Source organism: Anas acuta, chromosome 4 (genome assembly GCF_963932015.1).
Source record: "Anas acuta chromosome 4, bAnaAcu1.1, whole genome shotgun sequence".
Classification (NCBI taxonomy): Eukaryota; Metazoa; Chordata; class Aves; order Anseriformes; family Anatidae; genus Anas; species Anas acuta.
In genome coordinates, this window is record NC_088982.1 from 70416573 (window position 1) to 70437700 (window position 21128).

The following is a 21128-nucleotide window of genomic DNA, read 5'->3' on the forward strand; positions in this document are numbered from 1 at the left end:
AGCCATGCAAACATATTCCAGGCTGAATTGCTGGGGAGCTGCTCGCCGTGATTGCTGCTCAGAGCGGCTGATATCGAAAGCAGAGCCATTGCTCCGCGGGCACGTAGCTCACCTGGATTGTCAGCTCCCCCTTTGCATCAGCACGGCTTGTTCATGCCAACAGCCAGTTGCTAGGACCTTCCCCTCCATCCTTCGTTTGCCTCCAGCTGCTCAGCTTTCTAGAGCATGATTTCCAGAGGCAGAATTTCCTGGCTGCTCACCGCAAAACCCCAACCGTGGTCAGGGCCACCGGGCCAGCCCGGGAGACTGGCTAGCAATATGACTCTGGAATAATAATAAATAATAAAAAATAATAAAAATAATAATAAAAACAGTTCCTTTGTGCTTTTGTTTTGCTACAGAGGGAGCACCACACAGAGCTGACGTGAAGTTTGCATAATTAACGCTGCATCAAATCTCTTGCTATGGGAACCGAGGAAAAGCCACACGAGGTGTGGGCACGGGCTGCCCTCCTCGCTCCTTCTCTCGAAGCCACCTTGCCCAGGTCTGCCCAAAATCTTCCACACCACAGCCACCGAGCGTGAAAACAACTGCTGGCAGGAGTGAGCCCGCACCAGGCCCCACGGCGGTATCACTTTCATCATCTGTGAAGTCGGTAAGAATTCCTACCCAGGCTTGCGCCGGGTGTGTTTTTATTTGCAGCTGTGCAAGCTGTGGTTGATTATTCAGAAAGGAAAGAGGCTGCACGTAAAGCCAGCACGGCAAAGCACTGAGAACAGGGCAGGCTGTTGAGGGCAGACACGGTTAAAATGCAGCTGCCACACAGAGAAATTGGGAAGCCATCATGTCTATAAACTTCTCTTCCAGTATTTTTTACTAATTTCCTTGCAGATCCCACACCAATGTTTTCGATTTAGGTAAATAAAAGTGATGCAAACATCTAGATTATTTTTATCTCTGCAGCACTTCAATCTAATTCATTAATTTATCACATAACAATTAGCGGTTATTATGCAAGTCCTCACTTGGCAGATGAGCAATTCCAGGCTCTTGTGAGAGGTGAGCCTTTTCCAGAAGCCCTGTATCTGCTAATCCATCTTGCAGCATGCTACCATTACAGGTTACTTTTGCCTCTCATATTTCTCCTGTTTTAGCAAAAGCCATGTCACCGGGAAGCATGTTCATTCACAACCCACAGCGGTATCTGGGCCTACAGCAGCCTTTTGCAAAAAAATGTTTGTGGGTTTGGTTGTGGTTTTTGTTAGTTTTTTCTTTTTTCCTTAGCATTACTGCAAGAAAAATGGGCGGCCTCAAACCCAGAATGAATAGGAAGGCCCCCATGCGATGTGAATGATGCCGAATTCTGTCCTTCTGTGGGTGCAGCGATGTGAAAAATAGGAAACCTGCACCGCCTGACCCCAAGGGCCCCCTTTACATCTGCGGATCCAAACGCAAATAAGACGTGCTGGAAAATGCAAGTACAAGCTGTTTGGAATGGAAGCGAAAAAATCAACAACAGCACTACATTTTTAATTTTCTATTGCTGATGCGTTGTTATTTAAAATAAAACCTTGAGCTGGAGTGTGGGAAACAAAGAAAGGGCGTGCTGCATGCCAGCATCTCCCTGCCCCTGATGCAGGACATGATGCCAGGTAGCCAAAGGGGCACGGACCAGAAGATGCTCACTGGGTACCTCTTTAGGAAAGCCAGCATCCCGCTCTGGCTGGCAGTCTGGGCACAGCAATCCCGTCCTCCTGCGGGCTGAGCTGCTCCCCACATAACCCTGGGTCCTCTCCCAGCAGGCTGTGGATGGAAGAACCGGCGTTTGGTGCATTTCACGGTTTAATCAGGCTCTGCCTCCAAATATTAATGGCATAAATAGAGTTATGGACTATGAAGCACTTCAAGAGGTCATCCAGCCCGTTTCCTTGATTTAAGGCTGCATTAGTCGCAGTATATCACTCCTGCCAAAGAGAGATGCAATCTGCTCTTAGAGATCCTCAGCAATCGAGATTTGACAGCCTCCACAGGCTGTTGCCTCACCGTCATTATCATTACAAAGTCACTCCTTGATGCCTAACTCGATTCTTCCTCGCGGCGATTGAAGACCACGGCTGCTTCCCTTGCCACCAGCGATGGAGGAGATTACTCCCGGCTTCCTCGCAGTGGCCTTTCATGCTTGTGAAGATTTGCACGTCTGCTCCATCCTCCTCTCTGTAGGCTAAACACAAACGCAATCCTTTCCTGGTGGCAGACCTCTTCCTCATCTCACTCTGTACGGGTACGTGCAGGCGAACAAAATCAATGCGGGCACAGAAATTGGGGAGAAAGCTCGTGGCTGAGCGCAACCGCCCAAGAGAAACTCTAATGTGCTACCTGGCATTTACACAGCAAGTTGTGCAACTATTTACCCAGCGCTCGGCACACACAGTTTTTAACCATGGCAACCTCTGTATCACGCAGCCCGCATGCATAGACAGCTGTGCCAAATAAACAGGCAACAGACTTGAAATAGCAGCACACCACCGTCTTAATTGTTAGCCCATTGATCTTGTATCAGGTGTAAATAGAAACCTCAGCCGGCACTTCTGGAGGCTGAGAAAAGAAAGATGAATCTTAATCAGTCCTGATAAAAAAAAAAAAAGGGTACCGTGCGCAGATCGTGCAATGAAAGGTACTGCAAAAGTTGCTTCTTTGCTGAAAAAGCGTACCTCGGTTACCTAGAAAATATATATATCAGCCCAAATGTGCAGAAAAAAAAAAAGACAAAAAAAGATGTGACTGATGTGACAGCCACCTGCTGTTACAGCCTGCTTTTGCTGCTGTACATGTTGCGCATATGTCCCGGCATTAATGATAACGGACATGCTGCTGGTGACTCTGCCCACAGCAACGCCAGCCCCTCTGGTGTCCCAAGGGCGTTTTGGTGATGCCTGCTGAGCATGGAGCAGCTTTAAGGGTGATTTCTGAGCTTGTGCTATTCCCTTGTTAAGAGAACAAGCAGCATTTTCTGCGTTGTGGACCGTGGTTAGGGCAGGTGGCACCTGTGGCCTGGTGACCAGAGGCTCTCCAGGGGCAAAGCGGCTCCTCGGGATGCAGTAACTTAGCAGGCATCAAAGAAAAGGTGGGAGGTAAGGTTATCTTCCCAAAAGACGGTTTGATCCGAGGGGATTTTGTGAGAGCAGCGTGAGCAGGGATCAGCAGATTCGTGCTGCAGGCTCGGAATTCATCACGAGAACAGACTTCAAAATTGTGGGCTCTAAAAACCACGAGAGCTGTAGGTCTTTATAATTGAGAAAACTCGGTGTAAAAGTGCACACGGGCTCAACAGGCACACTGGACATCACACATGATACATACTTGCAAAATGCCAAACAACCTTCAGCACAAAACCAGCAGATTTTGCCTCAAAATGAGCTCTCAGTGCACAGCAGGCCGGCAGGGCACAGGGTGGCTTTCCCCACAGCTCCACCTGAGTGCCAGGAGATGCCAGAGCCGGGATATGGAGGCAGACAGCCCCGCGTTCACCAGCCACAGAGACAGGGAAGGGGACACAACGTGTCCTGCGTAAACCAAAGCATGACCAAATGGCACAGAGCTGTGTGAATGTGGAAGGTGAGGCCTGCTCTCTGTCCCGAAGGAAAGGCCACGCCACCAGGACGAAGGGATGCTGCATTTTTGGGGCCTCACGGCATTTTACCACCCGCTTCGACCCTCCTCACGCCACCTTTCCTCCCCGCCGACAGGCAGCGCGCTCCCAGTTTTAATTTTTGAAGAGTTATTTTAAAACGCCCAGCACAATAATTCCCTTTGAACAGCAGGGCCACGTGGGCTCGCGCCTGAGAGCCTGAACAGCAGCTGCTGCAGAAAATAACCTATTCATTAGGCTTCCAAGGACAGACGGTCAAATTACTCAATACAAATAATTTATCTGACAATTTTCTCTTCGCGGGTCATCTGCACGCGGGCCGCTTCTCACCGGCACTAAACTATTATTCCTTTTTTTTTATTATTCTGCATAAAAATACGTTTAAAAGTTGGGCTGCCAGGCTGCCCCATGCCACTGACAGGCCCCAGGATGTCTGCGGGCAGCACAGCAGAGGTGGGCAGGGGGGAGCTGGCCCGGGAGGTGTGAAGTTATTGTCTTTTGCTCCCCACGAATATATTTTCTGGGGGTGGAGAGAAAAAAACGAAGCCCTTGGCAGTGTAAATGGATCCCAAATGTAAAGGTGACCGGGTTCTTTCCTCAGGCTGAGACAGACAAACAGATCTAGAAAAGCTGGTATCCGTTGGCTGTTTAGCAAGTTTACATTCCATTTTCTCCTGTCATGCTGACACAAATTATTTGCTCTTGTGTCTGGATTGCTATTTGCCAAGGGTGTAGTGACTACCCTCAGCCTTTCTTATTTGATTAACTGTCTAAAAGCCACAGCTCTTTTGGAAAGCTCCCCATCGGGCGTCCCAGATCCTGCAGAGAGCAGCAATTCGTTTCTTCCCGTGCACGGCTGGGATCCACTCATCCTCCACGCCACGCCGTGCCACTCGGCATCACCAGGACGAGGCGTGGCGAACCAGCAGGGCTCCGTGACGCCGTGGGACCCCCAGCACAGGTGGTGCCATGTCCATTTAAAAAAAAAAAAAAAAGAAGAAAAAAAGAAAAAAAAAACACAATTTCCCTGCCTGTGACAGTGCCTGCGTGTCAGCCTGGGGTGCGATGACTGATGGCACAGCTGCTGCTGAGGCCGCCGCCGGAGATCTCTAATTTAATTAATGGCTTTTGGCACGTGTGTAACATCAGTCCCATGGCGCCCAGCCTCTGGCTCTGCTTCCCTCCGTGCAAGGCAGAAGTGGAAGCGCTCGGACCTGGATTTTCCCCTCGACTGGCAGCAAGGGGAGACCTGAAATGGTTAATGGTGCCTGCTCAGCCCAGATCTTGGGGAAAAAAAAAAACAAAAAACAACCAAACAAGGTTTCTCCTAAGCTTTTCTGAAATCCGGAGAACTCAGGAGAACCTGGCAAAAATATTTTCTCGGTTGAGATGCACTGGAGGCTGGTTTTCTTTTCTATCGTGGTGCCTTTGGCCCTTGTCAGAAGTATGGGATGTACTGCCAGGCTACAGAGCAAGACAGAAGCTTAGAGAAAAGTTAGCTAAAATGTCCCACCTCTGCTCCAAAAAGTCCATCCAGATTTAGAGACCGTCTGCACCCAGATCTCCTACGCCTCAGCTATGACTACAGAGAATGGCCAAAATACCAAATAAATTAGAACTAGTCTGGGGGAAAAGCTGCCTGGGGAGGGCTGCGTGAACGGGGCAGGTAATTCAGTGCCCTCACCCAGTGACATCTCTCCTCCAGCCCAGGAGCTCCTGGTCCAAGCCAGAGCCAGGAACAGAGGCACTTGTATAGTGAAACTGAAAAAACAAGGCCAAAGAGAGGAAAAAAAAAAAAAAAGAAAACTCAGAAAACTTTGTTCAGCTCCCAGAATGGTCCCCAGATGAATGGATTTGGGATAAAGGGTAAGCATTTTATTTTCCTCAGCATGCCCTGCAGCATTTGTCCATCATTTTCTTTGAGATGCGCCAGGCTTGCTCAGCTCCAACACTTACTGGCAAAAATACTCCTCTGTCGTGTTTTCCTGGAATATTTCACATATTTCACTGCAGTCAGGCATTTATGAGGAGCATTTCCTTCTGCTCACCAACTTGTTCATCTTTGGACCGGGTTTTAAAAATAGCAAGATTCTACCTTTTATTATTATTATTTTTTTTTAATCCTCGCTGTTTCCTTTTCGTTCCCCAGGTACAGCTAGAGAGAAAGCAATCCTCCTTTGTCTCGGACCGAAGCCTTCTGCTTGAGAAGAGCCGTGCTGCTCCCCCCGAGCCCAGGCTGCGCCTTGCTGCTCCAGGGAAAGCCCCCGCCACACCGCGCCCCCAGCGCCCAGACGGCAGGTAATGATGCGCGGATGTGCAATGAAATTTCAGAAATGCGCACTGACTTTTTAGAGATATGCCAACCGGCAAAGAAAATGAAAAAAAAATGAAGTCTAACATAAAATAATTAAAAAAAAAAAAAAAAGGGTTCTGGTGAGGCTGCACCTCGAGCGCTGTGCTCAGCTTCGGGCCCCTCACTACAAGGTGTGGGGAGCTGGGGTCAGCCTCTGCTCACAGGTAACCAGTAACAAGACCAGAGGGAATGGCCTCAAGTTGTGCCAGAGGTGGTTCAGGTTGGAAATGAGGAGACATTTCTGCTCAGAAAGAGCAGTCGGGTGTTGGGACGGGTTGCCCAGGGAGGTGGGGGAGTCACCGTTCCTGGGGGTGTTCAAGGAGAGGTTGGACGTGGTGCCTGGGGACACGGTTTAGTGGGTGACATTGGTGATGACCAGATGATCTTGGAGGGCTTTTCCATCCTTAATGACTCTGTGATTCTATGAAAAGAAACCAGACTTCACCCACATTGAAACCTTGAAGCCCTCAGTGCTACCAGCTCTGAACTGCACTCTCTGCTACAGCACAGTAACTTTCCCAACCCCTTTTTTTCATAGTTTACCACAAAAATGTGACTGGATTTTTGACCCAAAAGACGGTTTGCTTTTTATCGGTCTGTTGTTAGCCTTCTGGACACCCACTGCCTACAGCCCATGAATGCTTCATATATAAGATTTTTATAGGTTTTCTTATTTGAAAAACCTTATAGAAATATAGCTTTGGCTGTATGGTGACCTGGCCAGAGTACATGAGCTTCCCACCATGAGGACACCATGAAGATACCACCCCCCACCACCATGTTGTGCTTCTACAAAGACAAGGTGATGGCGATGCCTGTTGAGCTGGGCACAGGAGCCAAGCTGTGGGTATAAATCCATAAGCAAGTCAACAGAAACGTGCTCAGGCTGCCTGTGCTTGGAGTCACGTTTTTTGTTTTCCGATAGATGTAGGTATTTCTGGCGGTGCTGTGTGCTGCACGCCCCAAGATTTGATATCAAATGGATATGCAAGTTGAAATAGCCCCACAGCATCTCGAGTGTGCATGCAGAAATGCGTGCACGTTATGTAAATACATGAGAGAATATGGATATGTGTGGGGATATATATAAGGGAAATTTACACATCTCATATTTGCATCAGACCCCTTTTTTAGCATGTCCTACAAGTAATTTTGGAGGGTAAATCCATATGCAAGTGTGTGTATTGACCCGATTTACGTACACAGGGCTGCCAGAGCAGCCAGCACGCACACAGGCGTTGTATAGGTTACAGGCTGCACACAAATAAATGCTGGGGGCTGGACACGGGCGGTGAGACACGGGAGGGGAAAAGAAACCCTGTGGGTTCCCTTTGTTAAAGGGGGTAGGGGAGAGTGCGTTGTGGCTTCTCCAAGGCTGCAGGAGAATTGTTATTGGACAAAATATCTAGAAAGTTTCTTGTGTGGCTCTCAAATGGTCCTTCAAGAAAAAAAAAAAAAGAGTATTATTTACTTTGTTCCAGAAATATTTTAAGAATTTAAAAGTAATCCCCGCTTTATAGAGTATACAGACTCCTTTTACATACATATGCTGTAAAAGCAAAAATATTTTATATCTTATTCAAATCTATAAAGTATCATTACAGAAAATTGTTACTTTTATTACTCAACCTGAACTTTTATGAATGCCTACTCCATTAGATTTATACACTGACTTCTTAGAGTTAGAAATGACACTATAAAGCAGAGGAATAGCTGGGATATTTATTTGAAAGGCTGTATTACAAATTACTTTCCGATAACAACTCCTTTTCTGCTCGGCTCATTATGTCATTGCTCCCCAGCCTTTCTCCTCATGCGAGTGACTGGGTGACCTGAGTGATCCTCGGAGACCCTTGGAGAGCTGGCAGAGGTGTCCCCAGCAGACACATACCACCCCACATAGGGTGTCCTGCTCTGGGCTGGTCTTTTACTTACATCCCTCAGACATGCACACTCACGTAGACCTCCCACATGTCTGTCTGGGGTGTCACAGGCAAGGAAATGTGCGTACAGCACACAAAGGCACATCCACCACGTCCCAAAACCTCTGCCCCCTGCACGTGCTTCACTAAAAGCTGCATCTGTGCTGCGGGACCTATGGGATTTCCACTCCAAAGCGTGGAAAAGAGCATTCCTGCCATGTTCATATATACCAGTAGCAACCAGCACATTTTAGTGCACAGGAACAGTTTCCACAAGGGCGCCACCTGGACTTGGCCATCTCACAGTTTCCCTGATCCCTGCGCGTTGGGATGACGAGGGGACGTGCTTGATCTCTGCCTGTGGGGCTGAGGGGAGAGCTTTCTTTAAAGAGAGTTTATTCCCTTCCCATACGTGAATGAAAGAGGCTTCTTTCGTTGTAAGAAATATTCCACGTGCTCACAGGCAGCCATGGCGCTTGGCTGGGTTGGTTCTCTTTGGACTTGGAAACAAAAGTGGGTTTGGTTTGATAGGGATGCAACAAGTATACTCTGCATGCTGAGGGCATGCAAAGGAGTTGCTGTATCCTCATCTGTCCTCCGGCAGCTGTGGTGTGCTATACCATGGTCGAGGAGGAGACAGAGAGATACCAAACGAATATGAGCTGAGAGAGCCTAGAGCAAAGGGTCTGCAAGGCCTCCTGGTGAGGCACTACTGGTCTGTCCTCCCCATTCTTTTGTTTAACAGCAGCAGGACTGACAGAGGGTTTTGTTAACAGATGTGGGGGTGCTCCTCCTACATGCCCTAGGTGCACAGGTGGAGCCTCTTCCTGCAAGTTTTTGGGGTGCAGCTGGCTGTACGCACCATGGCAAACCAGCCATGTGGCCAAGGTGAGGTGGCTTTTTATAATAATAATAATGATACCTCTAGAAAAAGTTTCCATTCTGTTCTCCTCCCCGCCCAGGAGTGCAGGTTTCAGCACATCCATTTCCTTCCCTTTATCTCCCAGCTGCCACTATGCAGTGCTGCAGCTGATACTGCAGAGGACAGCTACCCTGAAGGCTGTTTGCTGGCTCGGGTCTGGCTCGAGTCCCTCCTCGCTGTCTGGAGTTTGCCATTCTTGTCACAGCTGCAGCAAAAGCGTGTGGGTTTTGGAGACCTTCTGCGAGCTGATGGAGTTGCGCATCCTTGCAAAATCAGATTTATTTCTAGGTAGGAAGGGCACTGCGTATGCCAGCGTGGAGTATGAGCCTCCTGCGTGCTCATAACCGACTTATTACTGCTTATCTATTAATGAATACGGCCTCAGGAAGTCAGGTTTGCAACAAAAACCAAAATTGATAGCTAGAAGAAATTAAAAAGAAAGGGACTTTTCAAAAGCACTTAGCATCGATTCCTAATGAGCACATCGATTTCCAACAGCATTGCCAGTGAAAAGCTTCCAATGTACAAAATAAGCCGTAAAGGCAGCCGGCCAGCACTAAATCATAACACCTCCTTCCTCAGGCTTCAGACCCAGGCTGGAGAACGTGGCTAAGTACTTGGAGGACCTTCTCCTTTAGAGCTGATCCCGAGGCATTTTGTGTTTTCACAATTTGCTCCTTATTTGCCAGGTAAGGCTAGAAATGCTGGCTCCTAAAAGTTTTGTAGACTCTTGGTGCTACAAGGAAAGCTGCCCGGAAAGGCCGGCCCTCGTACATGGCAAAAGGGAGGAGGATGAAAGGGAAAATTCCCAACAGCAGCAAGCAGAAAACAAAGCAAGTACCGCAATAATTTTAAAAGGTCACTGGTGTAGGAAGCAAACATGAAAGGGAAAAAAAAAAATCTGAATAAATGTAAATCCATTCAGTCTGGCCTCCTACAAGGCATCAGATATTTTCAGGCAGTGCAGAGCCGGCTGCTCCGTACACCTGGGCTGCGAGCGGCTGTAATTGAGGGGGATTTGCAATCTGACTCATGGCGACACCTCTGAGACGTGCCAAGAGCACGCAGGGGAGGGAGAGCAGGGCTGGTGTCTGCTGTGAGGCTGTGACCACGCACATGTGGCAGGGCAAGCAGCGATGCACTGACCTCTCTGCACTGAGCTCTTGTGGTATGGTGCCGAGGTGCAGCCTTGGGTGAGGGGCACGGTGTCGGGTGGGTGGGTTTGTGTTTCCGAAGTCCCGCCGTGATTTCATGCACCGCATCTGCGTCCCCGCCACCTGCATCCCCAGCATCTGCATCCCCAACACCTGCATCCCTGGTGCTCGCGGCAGCGCTGCCCGATTTATTCCTGCTTCTGCCCCTCGAGTTTGGGTTGTGGGGATGAGTTGGGCTCATCCCAAGCTGCTTGGAAGCGACACCTCCAGCCCCCAGGGGAACCCCAACTCCTCTCCCGGCCCTGGGCAGCCCGATGACAGCCGGGGCAGAGGGCGATGCCTCTTCTCCGGATTTAAAGCCCCCAAAGTTCAGGCTCGGGGGCCAGGAGGCCGCGAGCAGCCACGGAGGAGGCATCGGAGGCAGAGCGCAGAAACGTGGCGTGCATTTTAGAGGCAGAGCGAGAGACATCTCCCGGCCCCTTCCTCCCCCCCCGGTAATTAACGCAAGGGTTCCTCTCCCCGCGGCTGACAGCCGGCAGCGTAATTAGAGTCTAATAAAACACCCCAAAGTCAGAAAAGCGCCAGGCGGGGGTGAAACAACAAACAATGGGGGCCGTGGCGAGGCGGGCGCGTGACGGCTGGGTGATGCCGTGGATAAACGGTGTGCACATCGGCACCGTCACGCTCCCGGCAGCCCCAGACAGACAGCTCGAATTAATCCCAGGAGGGCGCGCGTGACAGGCGAGCCAGGCAGACAATTAGGAGGAGGGAGGAAATTGGAAATGGCAAAGGTGTGAACATATGTCAAATTACAACTAAATGATAAATTACAATTCTGTCATTGGAATAAGCGGTAATTAAGAAAGATTTCAGCTAGCCCTCTCGGAGGGGAAAAAAAAAAAAAGGAGGAAGAGGAGAAAGCACATTTTTCACCCCCCCATCCTCCCTTCCCCCACCCCCACCCCTGATTTTCTATTTTAATAATATAGCTGGGATGCACTGGGTGTATTGTTTCCATCCATCTCGCACGCTGGGGCTGGTTCATCCCCATCCTCGCGACAGCATTTGTGTACTTAAAGCATAATACCTCGCTCTCCTCCCCATCCCCCAGCGCGACGGTGTCAGAGAGGAGCAGGAGCTGATAGCAACCGATAAAAACCCATACGGAGGCATTAAAAAAAAAAAAAACACATCCCCCCGGTCTGTTTAAGCCGCCGCACTCTAATTATTTTAAACAAGCCCAGCACAGCGCAGCTGACAATTAGGAATCCCTGCTTGCTGGCTCGGGGGATTCATGCGAGCCCTCATCATCGCCAGCTCCGCGTCCTCCGGGCAGCGATGCAGGCGGGGGGCCCCGCCGTGATTCCCACAGCCCCCCCGGGAGGCACCGAGCCCAGTTTGGGCCCCCTCCATCCCCCAGCACGGAGGGGGAGGGCAACAGAGCACATCTACAAGGAGATTTATTTTTTTTTTTTTGGAAATGGGATTCCTCCCCTACCCGAGCAGCGTTATCTGCACGGAGCGGGCGCTAATCGCTGCCGGCGCTGGTCCCTGAAGGAGGGTGATGATGGATGCTGGGCTTCCTGGCAGCGCCTTCATCACGGGGAATTAAACCGGAGCCGTGCACGCAGCACCGAGAGCGCAGAGCTACGGAAAGATACACGGGGGGAAGGGGGCAATTATCCCGGGCGTCCATGGGTAGGCTTTGCACCTCAGCACCGTCTGGTTGTGCGTAAAACAATTATTGAGGAATTTGCCTATTGACGATAATTGCTCAAAATCCACTTGGTATCCAAATCGATGCTGAATCGCTCGAAAGGGATCAGCTCTCTTGGCGTTTCATTACATCTATTAGGTTTAATTAATCTGCAAACGGAGTGACATAAAGATTTGGGGGTGAAAAAAAAAAGCAGGATGGGCTAATTACAGGTCAGTGCCTTTTTATATGCGTTGTTATCATTTCTTATAGATGTATCCATTACACATCAGCGGGCAAGAGCTGTCCTGCAGCCACATTTGTGCATTTACCCCCTGGCTTTGCGAGTTTCCACGCCAGCCCTACACCCGTGCAGAGGCGAGGAGGAGGGCTGCCATAACTCACGGCCCTACACGCATCAGCCTGCCTCCCTGACAGCGAGGTTGGCGCTGGTGACCACCGCCGGGGGATAAATCATCTTGCCGACACCGCGGCCAGATTCCGGAGAGCTTAATTAGGAAGCGTGTTAAAAGTGAAAGGGTGAGAGCCGTGTTAATTACCTGGGGTTCCTCTCGGAGCCAGCCCCGCGGTGGCTGTGCTGTAAGGCTAACGCGGCACCGCGTTGTCCCGGGAATTAATCAGCCCGCCGTGTGGCTCCGACACGCTTGCTTAGAGGAACAAGGCGTCCAAGAGCAACTGCAAACTGCAGGTGGAGGCTTGGGTTTGGTGACACGTGATGACCGTGACAGAGCCGTGTTTTTAGCCATGAGCTAAAATCTATCCAGAAAGTTTCGGCCAGGTCCTGAGGACCGATGTTTTCAACCTTAGTGGTGACTAGAATTAAAACTCTCTTCTTGGTGTTGCTGCCTTGTGGCCAGTGGACACAGCGAGGGCTGTACCAGTTGCAGGGGCTGTGTAACACCATCACACGCTGGAGACCTTTGGAGTTGAGCATCAGTGATGGTCAGTAGGATCATGATGCGCCTTCTGGCTGTGAGGACATAGCTGCTGCTCTCTGAAGCCCTTCAGCCCCTTAGAAAGAACCAACATCCTCCAGAGACCCTAAATTTCTGGAAATCCCTTTCCAGAATGCCCTTTTCAGACATTCACCCCCAAACACGTGTGACCTCCTGGCCATTTTTCCTATGGGAAGCCAACTGGCAGAGGACCAGAAGAGCGCACGGACTTGTTTGCCTGAAGGTTTCCTCGCCGGGATTCACAGCTGGGCAGCAAGAGGAGAGTTTTGAACAGAGTGGTTCCCAAAGGAGATCTGAGGCACCTTACCCCTTCCCCACTGCTAAGCGTGCAAGAAAGAAGAGAAACCAGTGGTGTCTGCGAGGAAAGGTCCCTTCCAATCCCTAACATCGTGAGATGGCAGCAAGGCTCAGTGTTACTGACTGGTGGGTGTGCCGTGCTCTCTCTTTCTCTCTTTCTCCATCCCTTCACCCCCAGTATGCCTCTAGGGTAGGCAGGCCAGCCCGTACACACGTTTTAAAACACCGCTGGGAAATTTCCATCAAGTGGATGCCGTTTCCAAGCTTCGCTCTTGGTTTATGCTTTAAAGTCTTCAGAATCCAAATCCCAGCTGAGGGACCTCCGCACACATTTCCACACAAAGCCTGACTTCTCCTGGTGGGCTGCTGCCCGCCTTACCAATATTTGCTTTTGCATCACCCAATCTAAGACCAAAAAATATAAAAACCCTCCTCAGCCTTTGTCTGGCTGCTTTTTGGTGTGCGGGGAGGAAGAGGAGGCAGGTAGCACCTTGTCCATCTCATTGGCCCCCTCGCTGTATTAAAATGCATCATCAGCAGCAGTCATTAGCTATTCCAAACACCGAGTTATGGCAAGGAAAGCAGAGCTTACATGCACAACGAGTGGAAAAAACAGCATTTAAAGCCAGGAATATATTTGGCACCAATAGCACTCTGAAATCATTTGGCATGAAAACGCCATCCATTACATGGATGCGCAGAGCGTGCTGCTCAACCCTTCTGCGGCCACGGGGCCACAATGGGGTGTGATGATTACACACTGAAAGCGCATTTGCAGAAAGGATTTCCTGTGACAAATATTAGATAATCGTCAACCAATTGTGGCCGCTCCTTGCAGATTGAAAGCAAAAATAATAAGAGCAACAGACTAATAATTCAGGCTGTTTTGAGAATCGCTGAAGAAATATTGCAAAATTAACTGCATGGAAGGTGAAAAAGGTAAGGAAACTGCAGCAAGAGGCAGACAATAATTTACACAATATTCTCCGTTTGGCTTAAAAAAAAATAACAAAGCAAGAAAAGAAAAACCACGCATATTCTCTTTATAAATACTTTATCTCAAAAATCTGGGACACTATTCCGAAAGATTTGCTATTCCGAAACAAACCCAGCACCGTTCTTCAAGAATCTCATATGAGATCACAGCTGGTTTTAGCATTTTGGAGAACCAAGCTTAGCTTCCATTTGAGATTAAAAGAACATAAAACTAGTAGTTTTACTGCTGCCAAGCACATTAAATCATGTTCTAATAAGAAGCAGTTGACTGCGACAAACAAACAGGATTTAGGCAACCACAGCTTCCTTCAGCCCGCATTACTTTTATAGATTGGAAACAGGCGGCAGCGTATCAAGTTCGCAAACTCCAGGCACTGCATATATGCATGGGAATTAATAGAAACGGCAGGAGAAGCTGGAGCACTGCTTTATGGGCCCGTTGCCTCCCTGGCCTTCCCCCGTTCCTCCACACCTTCGGAAAACCCTTGGTGATTATGGCCATTTCACATCTGCAGCTGCTGCAGATTGATTTATCTCCAGTCAGCGTTGCAGCTGATGACCGAAACATCAGAGCAGTGCAGGGTTTCTGGTGATCTCTGTATAACTCAATATCCCCCCCCCCTTTCTTTTTTTTTTATTTTTTAATTTTATTTTCCAGACATCCAGCCACTCCACAAGCAAAAGCAATGCTCCAGCCTATCTTCTCCCTACCAGTGTTCTTTGAACTTCGTTTCATAATCATAATGCTATGGTAGCAGAAACATCTGAAAAAAGGATGCAGCAATTCGCAGAAAATTAAAAAAGCCTGTCCCAGAGCACACACAAAAATTTACAGTCAGCAAATGAGCGTGGAGAAGCCGGCGCACAAATCATAGTCCTGAGTCAGCACATATTTGGCAGGTATCCTGATGTACCCTGCGAGCCCAGAATAAAATAGGACGAGGAAAAAAGCTGAAGAAGGAGATAAGTGAGCGACGCTGTTTGGGAAGGGAACGAGAGCATCTCCCATCTTTTCGACCTGCAGTATTTCCACAGGTGACAGGGGCTGCAATAGCTCCATGGTGGCCTTGCAGCCACCAGCCCCGAGACCCCTGTAGGCACGGGGAAGGTCCACACCATGCCTTTGGGCACAGAAAATTTCATTTTTAGTTGGTTTGCTCCCGACTCTGCTCTGCTTCAGCCTCTGTTGGGGTTATCAGAGCTGCTTATCCCATGGTTTAGTGATGGGACTCGGTTGGTGGTTGGACTGGGTGATCTCAAAGGTCTTTTCCAACTTAGATAACTCTGTGGCTCTATACATTGGTGGCCTGCTCCAGCTCTCCATCTTCTGCTTGCCACGGATCAGACCCCAAACGTTCATCCCCCCGCAGAGAACAGGCGCCTCTCAGGTCTCGTAATGATCTCCGGCTCTCCCGGCTGACCCAGTTTGGCACTGTGATTCAGTGCTGAACTAGATCCATCAGAAATGGTTTCCTTTCAAACTGCTGCTCCTGAATGACACGCTGTAAAATGCTTAATTTTTTACTTTTTTTTTTGAGGGGGGGAGGGGAACTAAGCAGAAAACATATCGGGGGTAAACTGCAATACTCCCTTCGGTGCCTAATTAATTCAGATTCATTCAGTTTTCACCATCCTTTCCAGAATCAAAACTTATTTTCAGGTGGAAGGAAAAAAATAGAAAATAATACCAAAAAAAAAAAACAGCGTGTAACTGAAGCTTCGGCACATATTAATGAACGGAAAAGTGGAAAAGGCAGGGTTTTTTTCTAAAGAGCAGAATAGCATCTACAGTGATAGATGCAGGGTGCAGCAAAATAGGTCAGTACGGGGGAATATGTGTAATGAATTATATAAAGCTGTGTGTATAAAAATGAATGTATTGATGAGAAGTGATTTTAAGACGAGGGCTCAGATACAAATCATTAGTCCTGTGGCCACGACGAATATGTATTCTGCTGTGATAACCCACGTCATCGCGAGGGAATAACAACGCTGCGAGCGGCAAAGAGCCTGGCTGGGGGAGGGCGGGCACCACCCAGAAAACCTTTTTCTGCACTTTTTCTCCATTATTTGCCCAGTTTTGGTGCCCTGGGGTGCTGGCCGGGGCCGTTGCCAAAAGGCAGAGGTGGTGCTAATAAAACCCTGAGGGGGAAAGCAGCGCGCAGGGGTGCTGGGGACACCGTGGCAGGGACAGGCTGGTGGCACGGGCACCCCCAGCTCCTGCAGCATCCCTGGTGGCTGCCGAAATGAGCTCTTGGTGGCCAGGGGGGTGGATGTCAGCACCCTGTGGGCAGCAGCGTGGTGGTAACGTCGTGGTGCTGTGGGGGCATTGCTCAGGCTGGTGAGCACATACCTGGGGCTGCCACAGCACGCACGCTTTCCAGACAGGAACGTGTCCATCACCTGCTGATGTGCATTTCTTACAGCAACACGTGAGCCTCACTCAGCTTAGGAAATGCAAAAACCATGGGGTAAAATGATGACTTCCCACTTTTCACACTTAGCAGCAAGGCTTTTCCAGCCAGCTCGCGTGTCACCAGCCTTCGGAGCAGCTTTTCCATCCAACTCTCAGCCCTGCTGGAGACTTTTTATCTTCCTTACGAACTTATCTTCTGAACATGCTTTTTAATGTGCGATCGTTGTTTGATTCGGCAGGGGAGGCTTCCTTGGGGCTTATTGTGCTTAACTGTCCACGTTGTTGGGATCCTTTTTGACAGGAGACGTTGTGGAAATGCACACGGGTCGGACCGGGTTCTTGCGTTCCCGTTTCACGGGGAGGTGATGCTTTCCTTGCGCGATGCCAGCCCCGTTTCATTACGCCGGGAACCTCTCGGTGAACCTGGGATCCCGCTCTGTAATTTATGTTTCCCGATACAATCCGGCGCTGTAATCCCGTGATTGATGTGCCTCATTTCTAATTTGATCGTTTTGGCATAATGCGTGTTTTCCCGCGGGATTTATGCGCGCTCTCGGGCAAGGTGTGCGTGTGCCACGCCGTGATGTGTGCGCTCATCAGCCGCCCCCGGCGGCACTTTCCCCGGGAGGAAGGTGGGACACCCCAGCCCGAGGCCAAGTCCTGAGGTTAATTGCAATCAATTCACCTTCCATGCAATTACGCTTTCATCTGCACGCGCCTGTGAAGTGAGCGTGCTTAACGCGGCGCCAGCGGGAAGGCAAATGTGCCTCTCTTCCCCTCGGAGCCAATAAAGCCAGCCGTGGCACGGGATTACAGCGGGGCAGCGGGGACGGCTCAGCCCTCCTTCCTGACGTTCCCATTGAGAAGGTGCGGGGCATAATTAATTATCTCCCCGTTGTGCTGATTAGCACAGGGCTCGGTGCAGCACGCCGCCAGCGGAGCATCCCGAAGGCTGAGGAGGCAGCAGCAGCCGGTGCTGCTTTCCGGAGAGCATCCTCGCCCAGCGCCAAGGCCAGGCTGAGGGGAGAGCTCCAGGAGAGCAAACCTGCCCCTTCCCAGCCCAAAAGGGTGGCTGGAAGGAGCCCCAGGATCCCCCTGTCTGCTCCCCATGTGGGATCAGCATCCTGCACGTCATTATGGGCTGGAGCCTCAGCCTTCCCCTCCCTGGCCTAAATACATCCCCACCTCTCCATGCTCCTCACAAAACGCGTTCCCCAGACCTCACATCAGCCTCAGTGCTCTCTGCTGGGCTCCCGCCAATTAATCCACATTTTTCTCGAAAAGCAGCTTTCAGAACAGGGCAGAAAACGCCAGCTGAGCTCCCGAGTGGAGCAGAGAGCCTGCCTTGCTTGTGATCCCCCCTTTGCTTCTCAGGGCGAGGCACCTGCTTCTCTCACAGCCACGCATTGTGTGCTGCGTCTGATGCTCTCAAGTCCTGGCAGATCTTTTTTTCCTGTTCATCTCCTTCTTGGCTAATGGTTCCTCACCACGTGTGCCGTTCATTCCTACCTCAATGCATCACTTTGCACTTGGCCATATTAAACTGCCTTTTTTCTTGCTCTTCCCCTCAAAATTTCCCATGAGGATGTTGAATCCCTGCCCTTCCATGGGTTCCCTGCCTTTTCACCCCTTGACACCCCTCCCTTGTCTCTCCCCAAGCAATTCACCAAACCACTGACCAGGGTGTTCCTGTGGTCCCACCGCTGATGGTGGGGCCTTCCAAAATCCACCTCTCCCGTCGTGTCCCACGAGATGGTGTCAGAAGCCTCCCTAAGCAAAGATGTATGATATTCATTGCCTCTGCACAAGGCTTATTGCCCTGTCACAGGAGGAAATAAGGTGAGTTTGACATGATTTGTTCCTGACAAATCCCTGTTGGCTGTTACTTATCTCTGTGCTATATTCTAGAGGCTCATAAATAATTTGTTTGATTATTTCTTCCAGCATTTTTCCATGCGCTAAGTAGACTGGCTCGTCTACAGCTCCTTGGCTCCCTCGTTTGCCTTTTTCCAAAGACAGGCACCTTGTTGTTCCTTTCCTGGACTTCGGGAGCCTCCCCTGCTCTCCACAGAAAGACTGAAAGACTCCTTCAGTGAGTTCCTCACCAGCCTAATGGAGGATACCCTGCTGTCTCCTTCTTCCACCCTAAATTTGGCCTCCTGATTGCTGAGATGAATATCGTCACCCAAAATCGTTCCTCAGTGGTGACGTGGGTAAGGCTGGAGCAAAACAATGCGTGCTTTTGCCTTTGTGCCATCACCTATTTCTAGCTTCCCCACCTCATTTAGCAGTGGGCCACCTCAACTCCTTTCTAAGATAGCCACAGAATATGTATTTTTCTTTATGTCATTACAGATTGCATCTCATTTATGTCTCGGACCTTCTCATTTTGCCCCTGAAGCTCCACACTATTTCTCTTCTGCTCACTGTATGCGACACGATCTACTTTTAATTCTTTGGAGACATCCACTCTGTGTTCATGTGCTCTGCTACAACATTTCCCATCTCTCCTCTCTTGATGGACCTCAGGATCTCTTCTTCAAGGGCAATGCTAACTTACCTGAACTTTTACCCTCGGTCCTGCTTCTCATAGGTTTCCATCTACCAAGTCTTTTGGTTTACTTATGTTCACCACCAACTCTTCTCCTTCTAAGAAACACAAACCACATCGTGTTGTACTTTGTGCCTCTCAACCCAACTTCTAGCTTTACTTTTCTTTTTTTTTTTAAGTATTTCCTGTTGATAAAATCTCATTGTTTTCCATACTTGCTGTCTCAGTCACCTTCCTAGCACATCCAAGGCCACCTTGGACAGGTTATGTCGTCTTGCATCCCCCTGCTGACTCTTCAGCAGCCACCCTTCACCATTTTCCACTATTTACCCAAGTCTGAGCTGAAAACTGCCTGTAGGGCAGAGCTGTAGCGGATGCAGACAAGATGATGCACAAATCTTCATTGGAACAAGATGTTTCCTTTTCCTCTTAGAACCGTTTAATCAATTAAATGTGTGTATGTGCACAGAAATGTATGGATGTACGTAAACACTGAAATACATAACAAATACATAACAAACACATCTATAGGAATATAAAACGAGGTGGTGTTTGGAAGCCACAGTGGGTGGTGTGCTCATTTGGGCAGGGCATCCCCTCAGTGCCGGCGCTGCTCATTTTCAGCTATCCCAGCCTGTGTGGTAGCGTGCCAAAAGAAATACCAACAAGCCTCAGCTTTTTACCACATGATGAGACAAAAGCCCAGTACAAGCTCCGAGTGCTAAAACCCAGCTGTACAAACAGTAGGAAGCTGGCACACGTGTAGGTGCTTTTAATCACAAGCCAGATGTGAATCTGGCCCTGGCGCGGCCCTGCCAAAGCCACGGGCTGAGGGGCAGGGGCTTGCGGAGCCCCATCTGGAGGAACATCTCCAGATTATCCCACGACCTCGGCGTTTGAAATTAGCGTGGGGGATTTTAATGGTATTTACTACGGGCTCCCTCCTACCAAAACCAAAACCTTCCTGGAGGCGAAACAGCAGCCTGGTGTCACCTTCAAGGCTTTGCCCGTGTCTCGCTGAGGAGCCACAGGGGGCTGCGGGAGAGCCCCAGCATGGGAGGATGAAGTGTGAAGTTTGACAGCCACGGCTTAGGAGAGAACAAAGTCGTGTCCTCCAGACCCAGGAGGAACCAGGGCACTTGTGGAGAAGAGCCTGGCCGAGGGCCAGCAGTGAGCTCACCTCAGCGTGCCGGGACTGCGTGCCTCTTAGATGGAGATCTTCAAAAATGAACAAACAAAACAACAACAAAAAAATCTAAATCTGATCTGGAACAGGTCCCAGCCTCTCAGCAGCAATCTTGTTTGGACGGAGAAGTGGACTGCTGCTGGGCTGGAGGACGTGGAGAGCCAAAAAGTGCAGGCAGGTGGTTGCGAGGTGGGACATAAACCTAAAATGTGGTTTTCCTTTTCGTATCCTTACTGATACAGACCGAGCTGCAGCTGCTGTGAATGTCCCCATTCCTCAGCACTTCTGCATCACCTTCCCTCTAGTTTTTTAAGGTCAATCCATACGTTTTCTTTCACCTGTGATGTAATGTAAAGTATTCAGTAGTCAATAATGGCAGATAAAACCCAACCCTTTATCTTGACAGAGATAATTTAGGGGTTTTTAAACCTTCTGTTAGAGAGGTGAGGTCCTTGCCAGCACCTGTGCTGTGCCCAGGCCTTGGTTTTGCAAGGTTTTGCAGCTGGGACCTGGCTCCAGGCAGACGCTGGATGGAGCCACCTCACCTTCAGGGCAGGTCTAACGCAGGCACTTTATTTTCCACGTGTCCATGGCCTGGGCAATGGCACAGGCAGCTGCCACCAACCTCAGCCATAAAACACCAGCACTTGGCTCAGCCAAACGCGACTCAATAAATGCTGAGTTTTATGGTATTTTAAAAAATCTCCAACCTTACAGCATTGCCTTTTTCTGGGAGATGGGTTTAGCTGCGTGGTTCCTGGACCCTTGGCCAGACTCTTGTTTTTGCCATGGTGTGCTGTGACAGCAGCTCTCTGGGCTTATCAACCCTGCAATGGAAACACCGGGGCCTTTTTGCATCGCAAACTAGGCAGCAGCAGCGAGAGATGGAAAAAACAGTTTGCCTGCCCTGGTGAAGCCCTGCTGGTGCTGCCAGCAGCGTGACACCCGGGCACATCTCGGTGTGCCAGAGGTTTATGTGCTGCCCGAGGGGGCGCGGGGATGCCCAGGG

At 49.7% G+C, this 21128-nt stretch overlaps 1 long non-coding RNA gene across 1 annotated transcript in view; it reads left to right on the forward strand.

Moving 5' to 3' along the window:
* The window catches only part of LOC137856464 (uncharacterized), a 256606-nt gene that overhangs the window by 230279 nt on the left and 5199 nt on the right, over positions 1–21128 (forward strand). Inside the window, exons 9-10 of the long non-coding RNA XR_011096467.1 lie at positions 402–655; positions 5799–5947. This is a non-coding gene — a long non-coding RNA (uncharacterized lncRNA). The remainder of the gene's footprint in view (positions 1–401; positions 656–5798; positions 5948–21128) is intronic.